Source organism: Nuphar pumila, chromosome 15 (genome assembly GCF_984573655.1).
Source record: "Nuphar pumila chromosome 15, dmNupPumi1.hap1.1, whole genome shotgun sequence".
Classification (NCBI taxonomy): Eukaryota; Viridiplantae; Streptophyta; class Magnoliopsida; order Nymphaeales; family Nymphaeaceae; genus Nuphar; species Nuphar pumila.
Window position 1 is genome coordinate 5,618,237 of NC_143263.1, and position 6,328 is coordinate 5,624,564.

The 6,328-nt window shown below is 33.7% G+C and overlaps 1 pseudogene; it reads left to right on the plus strand.

Annotated features, from left to right (window-relative positions):
* LOC149814250 (ras-related protein RIC2-like) lies at positions 1–3,995 on the plus strand (annotated as a pseudogene).
* Positions 3,996–6,328: the final 2,333 nt, after the last annotated feature.

Below are 6,328 nucleotides of genomic sequence, written 5' to 3' on the forward strand. Positions count from 1 at the left end.
ATGGCGTGTTGGTCGGTTTCTTTCTGTCTCTCTCACCCTTCTTGTTTCATTTGTTTTTTATCTTTCTTTTGTTTCTTAGTCTCAGGGAGAGAGAGAGATGATGACTATGACTACCTGTTCAAGGTGATGTTGATTGGTGTATCAGGGGTTGGCAAGTCTAACTTGCTCTCAAGGTTCACCAGGAATGAGTTTAGCTTGGAATCCAAGTCCACAGTTGGTGTGGAGTTTGCAACCAGGAGTCTGAATGTTGATGGGAAGGTCATCAAGGCTCAGATTTGTGACACTGTTGGTCAAGAGAGGTGCCTGTTCTTTACTATCTTCTCTTTTCTATGACCTTCACTCCTTATTGTTATTGGTTATATCGGTGGTGTCATTTTCTTGTTTTCTAAAGGTGGGGCTTTCCATGAATACGATGGAATGTGCTACCGAGCTAAAAAAATTTAAGCGAGTATGCTATATTTGGGCTTTTCTGTGTGCTTTGTGGATTGGGGTTTGGGGAATGTGGGGTTTAGTAGGGCCTATTCTTGGGTTTCAGTGTGCCACCTCTTTCTTACTGCTTGGGTTTCAGTGTGCCACCTCTTTCTTACTGCTTGGGTTTGTTAGAAATATGATGGGTTCTCTTTGAGAAGTTGTGGGAATTATAAGTTGGATACGTGGTTATGTTTTTGTTGGAAGTTTCTTTTCTCTTTCTGGGTTTGTTGTTCTGGTTGATAAGCAAAAGAGAGTTTTGGCGGAGTTTAGAGATAAATGCGCTGGTTATTGAAATGGGTCATTTTATTCGTCTCTTTTATTTGTTTTTGTTTGTTGGGGATCTGTTATAATATGAAGGGATCTGTTGGATTTTAGAAATATAAACAAGCGTGTTTGGTTGGTGTTTTTTATTCAGTTCTTTTTGCTGCTAATTTAACTAAATGGTGAAATCTAATGGGATCAATGAGTGGATTTGTTCATTCTAGGTCTTTTGCAAATTTTATTTTTGGGGTTTGAACTTTGATTTTTATTTATTTATTTTTACTGATTTCGCTATAGTAAGATAGTTGTTTGTGGGAACATGAAAGCTTGACATTCTTGGTGCATAAAGCTCTGTTTGAGATCCTTGGCATGTTCACCATTTTCCAACAATAAGAAAAGAGGGTCTTGCTTTCTCATGGGGTTTAGGCAATGACTTTTGATTACATATTTTTTGAGTTGGAGGCTGTTGATGCATCGAACATTCCAGTGTGGTTCTTTATTGCTTCAACATAGTGAACTCCTTTAGGACTTGCTGTTTTAATTTTGTCCCTGATCCATTCCTGTCACTTAGATTTCCTATAGAGGGATTTGAGATAGTGTTTCCTTTCACTATATCATTGATCGTTTTGTTTAAATATGTCGTGTGTCATACATATTTTTTTCACAATAACTTGGTTATAAACTACAGGGAGATTTCAATCAAAATTTATATTATAAACTTATTAAACTGAGATATAACTGTCTAACCTATTTCATGTTTTGAATTATCTATATCAAAAGAAAAAGTTTTTGAATATGATCATCCAACAAAAATTCTTTTTATGTGCTTCATTGACATCCTGTATGGCATATTTCAAGAAATTGTTAATGGAATATGCTGAGTAGTTGAAACCCTTACCACAGTATATTTGGATTGGTTTGGCACATCTGAAAATATGGATCATATGGAATATGTCAGAATGTTGGTCAGTGGTGATTCTGAAAAGTTTAATAACAGGACCCATGCTCTATCTGATCTCAGGCTATCATACATGCAGTTTGCAACCTGCCACAGGCCAGCTGGATACTGTTTCCATGAAAAGAATATCACAATATCACATAAATGACAAGGATCACAACTATAACTAGCTGCAGTAATCTGCTGCTTGGTTTAATGCAATGGTCAGTATTGGTTTCAGACCCGAATCAATTCAGAGAATAGGCTGATTCAGACTCAAACCAAATCGAGTAGAATCAACCATTTTTACTTTTTTAATATAAAAATCATTACAAAATAAAAAGATTATTAAATATCTTAAAAATATTAAAACATTTTAAAAATAATAAAATATTAAATTTGGCCAAGGGCTCAATCAGCTCTTATTGAATCGATTTTGGGCTGATACAATATGACTCAGTTCGGCCGATTTACATCAATACTGAAAACACCGGTTTAATGTGTCGTACTTGCACTTGTACTTGGGTACTTCAGTTTGAGTCATAGTGTTTTGGACTTGACTGGTCCCATTTTATCTGTTTTATGATCTAACCAACATGTAGTTGGCACTTGGGCTAAAAAACATCAATGTTTATATATATTTGAGATGCTTGACTTTTAGTTTGTAATTGGCAGTCCATAACTTCAGCATTTTGTGAAATGTAGTACACATGCATTTTTCTATGTATGTTTGTGTTGCATATCTGTAACCCCCAGATCCATACTTTTAGAAATTCCCATGTTGTACCCTATACTTGCACCTGTACTTATGTATCGTAGTGTACAATGTAGTTTTTTAGATATAGAATTAGTTAGCACTTTTATAGTAGTGCAACACAATAGATAGTTAAAATGCACTGATGTTTTTTGTGTAGTACGAAACCAAGGAAATGAACCTTTGTTGTATTTTGAGGTTAACTGATGGTTGAAAAAAGTGATTAGCAACTGTTTGCTATTTAAGATCTTGTCGGAGTATGTTAGGATAAGTAGATGTGTACACAATTGAAGTAAGTCTGTTGTTTGTTCTTAGCAAGAAAATGTTCTCTATCTACATTGTTTTTTGCGAGAGGTGGTTCCTGATTCAGAAGATGAAGATGACCCATCATCATCTCAAGCCACTGAATGATGCAATAAACGAAGGAAATCATTGAGCTGAAGTTTGATACTGAAGATGACTTTCATATATAAAAATATGTTTCTGAACTCTATGTTTAGCTAAATATATTGTGTTGTTAAATGCTAAATATTTTGTGTTGTTAAATGTATTGTGCAATGCATGCTGTTAAATGTTTAATGACATATCTATGTTTAGTTAATCTTATTACATAAATATATTGTGTTATTGTATTCTATGATTTTTTTGCTTTTTCAGAACTTTTTAGATTTAAAAAAAAATTTAGTGAAATTTATGATAGCTATGATACGACACCTATCTTACTTTGGGCCCGATTTATACGGGTTACGATGCTCTACTTACAATCTTGATTTCTCGTCTACTAGTATTGGATTGCCATGGCTGAAAAATGTGTTTGTGGTTGACCAGCATCCCTTCTTTGATTGGCACCACCCTCTCACTAAGTCAGTTGATCTATGGCCGGTGGTGTCATTCTCCATTTCCCATCCAATTCAGTGCTGGATGGTGCCAGAAAACATTAGAGAGATGCTTGCATATGCCTTATAATATACAGTGCATGGATGATCTTTTTTCACGTATAATTTGCACAGAGACACCTTTGAATCGCATTGATACCTGCTTATGTATACACCTCCAATGTGCAATATGTTTATAATGCATCATAAAACACTGCACAAACACAAACATGCACGTTGAGGTTTGGAAAAGTACACATGCTTACATTGATATGCACATAATGACATAAATGTGCATGTTTCGTATTGAGTAAAGGTATCCCGCCATTACTAGTGCATACTACAGGGGAGCAATTGGTGCACTGCTTGTATATGATGTCACCCGGCATGCCACATTCGAGAACGTTGAGAGATGGCTCAAGGAGTTAAGAGACCACACTGACCCCAACATGATGCTCATTGGAAAAAAATCTGACCTTCATCACCTTGTAGCAGTTTCTGCTCAGGATGGGAAAGCTTTTGCAGAGCGCTTCTCTCTATTTCATGGAGACATCTGCATTGGAATCCACAAATGTGGAGAGTGCATCTGCGGAAGTTCTAACACAGATTTACCATATTGTGAGTAAGAAAGCTGTTGAGGCTAGCAGCAACCACAGTGCCGAGCAAAGGAGAGACGATAAATGTTCTTTTTTTTTGAGAGAGAGAAGATGATAAATGTTGGAACCAGTGTTATAAAAAACGCGCCTTGAGGCACAAAAGGTGTGCCTTGCCTTGAGGCGTGGCCCTCTGTGCCTCAAGGCGCAAGCCTGAGGTGCAATTTTTTTTTTTTGATTTCTGAGACATAATCAACAAAATTTTTGTAGGTTAATCTCATATATTTTCCAGTTATGTAATAAGTTTCTTAGTATATTACTATATTTTAACTTTTGTTGGTTAATCTCGTATATTTTTCAGTTATTTCAGTCATGTAATTAGTTTCTTAATATATTTTAACTTTTGTTGGTTAATCTCATATATTTTCAGTTATGTAATCATTTTTTAGTTACTTTTATATGTTAATCTCATATTTTTTAGAATAATCTCATATATTTTAACTTTTGTAGGTTAATCTCATATATTTTCCAGTTATTTCAGTTATGTAATCAGTTTCTTAGCATATTTTAACTTTTGTTGGTTAATCTTATGTATTTTCCAGTTATATAATCAGTTTTTAGTTACTTTTATATGTTAATCTCATATTTTTTAGAATAATCTCATATATTTTAACTTTTGTAGGTTAATCTCATATATTTTCCAGTTATTTCAGTTATGTAATTAGTTTCTTAGTATATTTTAACTTTTTTGGTTAATCTCATATATTTTCCAGTTATGTAATCAGTTTTTTAATTACTTTTATATGTTAATCTCATATTTTTTAGAATAATCTCATATATTTTAACTTTTGTTGGTTAATCTCATATATTTTTCAGTTATGTAATTGGTTTCTTAGTATATTTTATCTTTTGTTGGTTAATCTCATATATTTTCCAGTTATGTAATTATTTTTTTAGTTACTTTTATATGTTAATCTCATATTTTTTAGAATAATCTCATATATTTAACTTTTGTAGGTTAATCTCATATATTTTCCAGTTATGTAATCAGTTTCTTAGTATATTTTAACTTTTTTGGTTAATCTCATATATTTTTCAGTTATATAATCAGTTTTTAGTTACTTTTATATGTTAGTTTCATATTTTTTAGTACTTATTTGAGACTTTTTATTTCTTATTGGTTGTTATTTTATCAATAAAGCATTTATTTATTTAATTGTATTTTTAGATATTTTTTTATAATTATTTTAAAGTTTTCAAAAAAAAATTGAAGCTTACGCTTTACCCCTCGCCTTGGTTTTTGGTGGAGCGCCTCGCTACGCCTCAACGCTTTTCACAACACTGGTTGAAACTAAAGGTGATGATGTTTCTGCATTAACGAGAATTTGGGTGCTGCTCAAGCTAGAGGCTTATCATGGGTACTGCAAAAATGATATGGTTGGTTTACTTTTAGAAGTTGTGCTTGCCATTGTTTGTTGTACACAAGTCTTGGAAAACTTTAGTTCCAAAGGTAGAGACCGTCTTTTTATGAGTTGCAGGGGCAGGTCTTATGTCTATTGCTTGAAACCCTGTAGGCAAGGGTTGTGTTTCTTTTCTTATATCAAAATGAGGTTTTGGTTTCCTCCATTGATCAAGATTACCAAATATCAAGTGCTTGCATGTACCATTATTAAAGCAAAAGATGGATTTTCCTTGTAACTTGAGTAGGATTGAACATGAAGATATCTTGAGCTTTTATATTGTTCCACGCCGAGAGAGATGACCAGATAGCTTATGCTTCTTAATCTCCCAATATATTTTTTCTTACATGATACATTTGTTTCAATAAATGATGGTGATGAAATAACAGTAACCAAGTGCGATAATTTCTCATGCTGTACGTCATGCCTGAGCAATTTTATGGATAAAAGTCATCAGGCACATAGGATGTGACATACCTTTCTACGTCCTAATTTATGACACCGTTTTATAAAAGCTTAAATATTTGGTACTAAGGTGCATGTCTTTTAAAGTCAAGCTTATCAACCAATTATTTACATTATATGATACACTGTCTTTCTAAATGTGTAAGTTGGTAGGAGCTACAGTGCACGTTTCCTTGTGGTGGGACGTTGCAGGTTCAAACCCCAGTGGTACATTGACTAATAACTGGTGGGGGTCTGCCTAACCCCAGTTTGCCTTTCAAAAAAAAAATGTGTAAATATTTGGTACTATGTGAAGGTACAAAAATTATAGAGTAGAAACCATATCTTTTTCATATTTTTTGTTTTTTTTAGGTGTTAGAAAATGATCCTTGAATAAGTGATTATGACATGTAAGCAGGCTTTCTAAGGGCTTCAAAAATCAATTGGCCCACAATATACCAAAGGCGTGTTTGTGTTGGTAACCGCTGCGATTCCTCATCCTGTGAAAGGTGGTTACAGTACAGGTTTACACA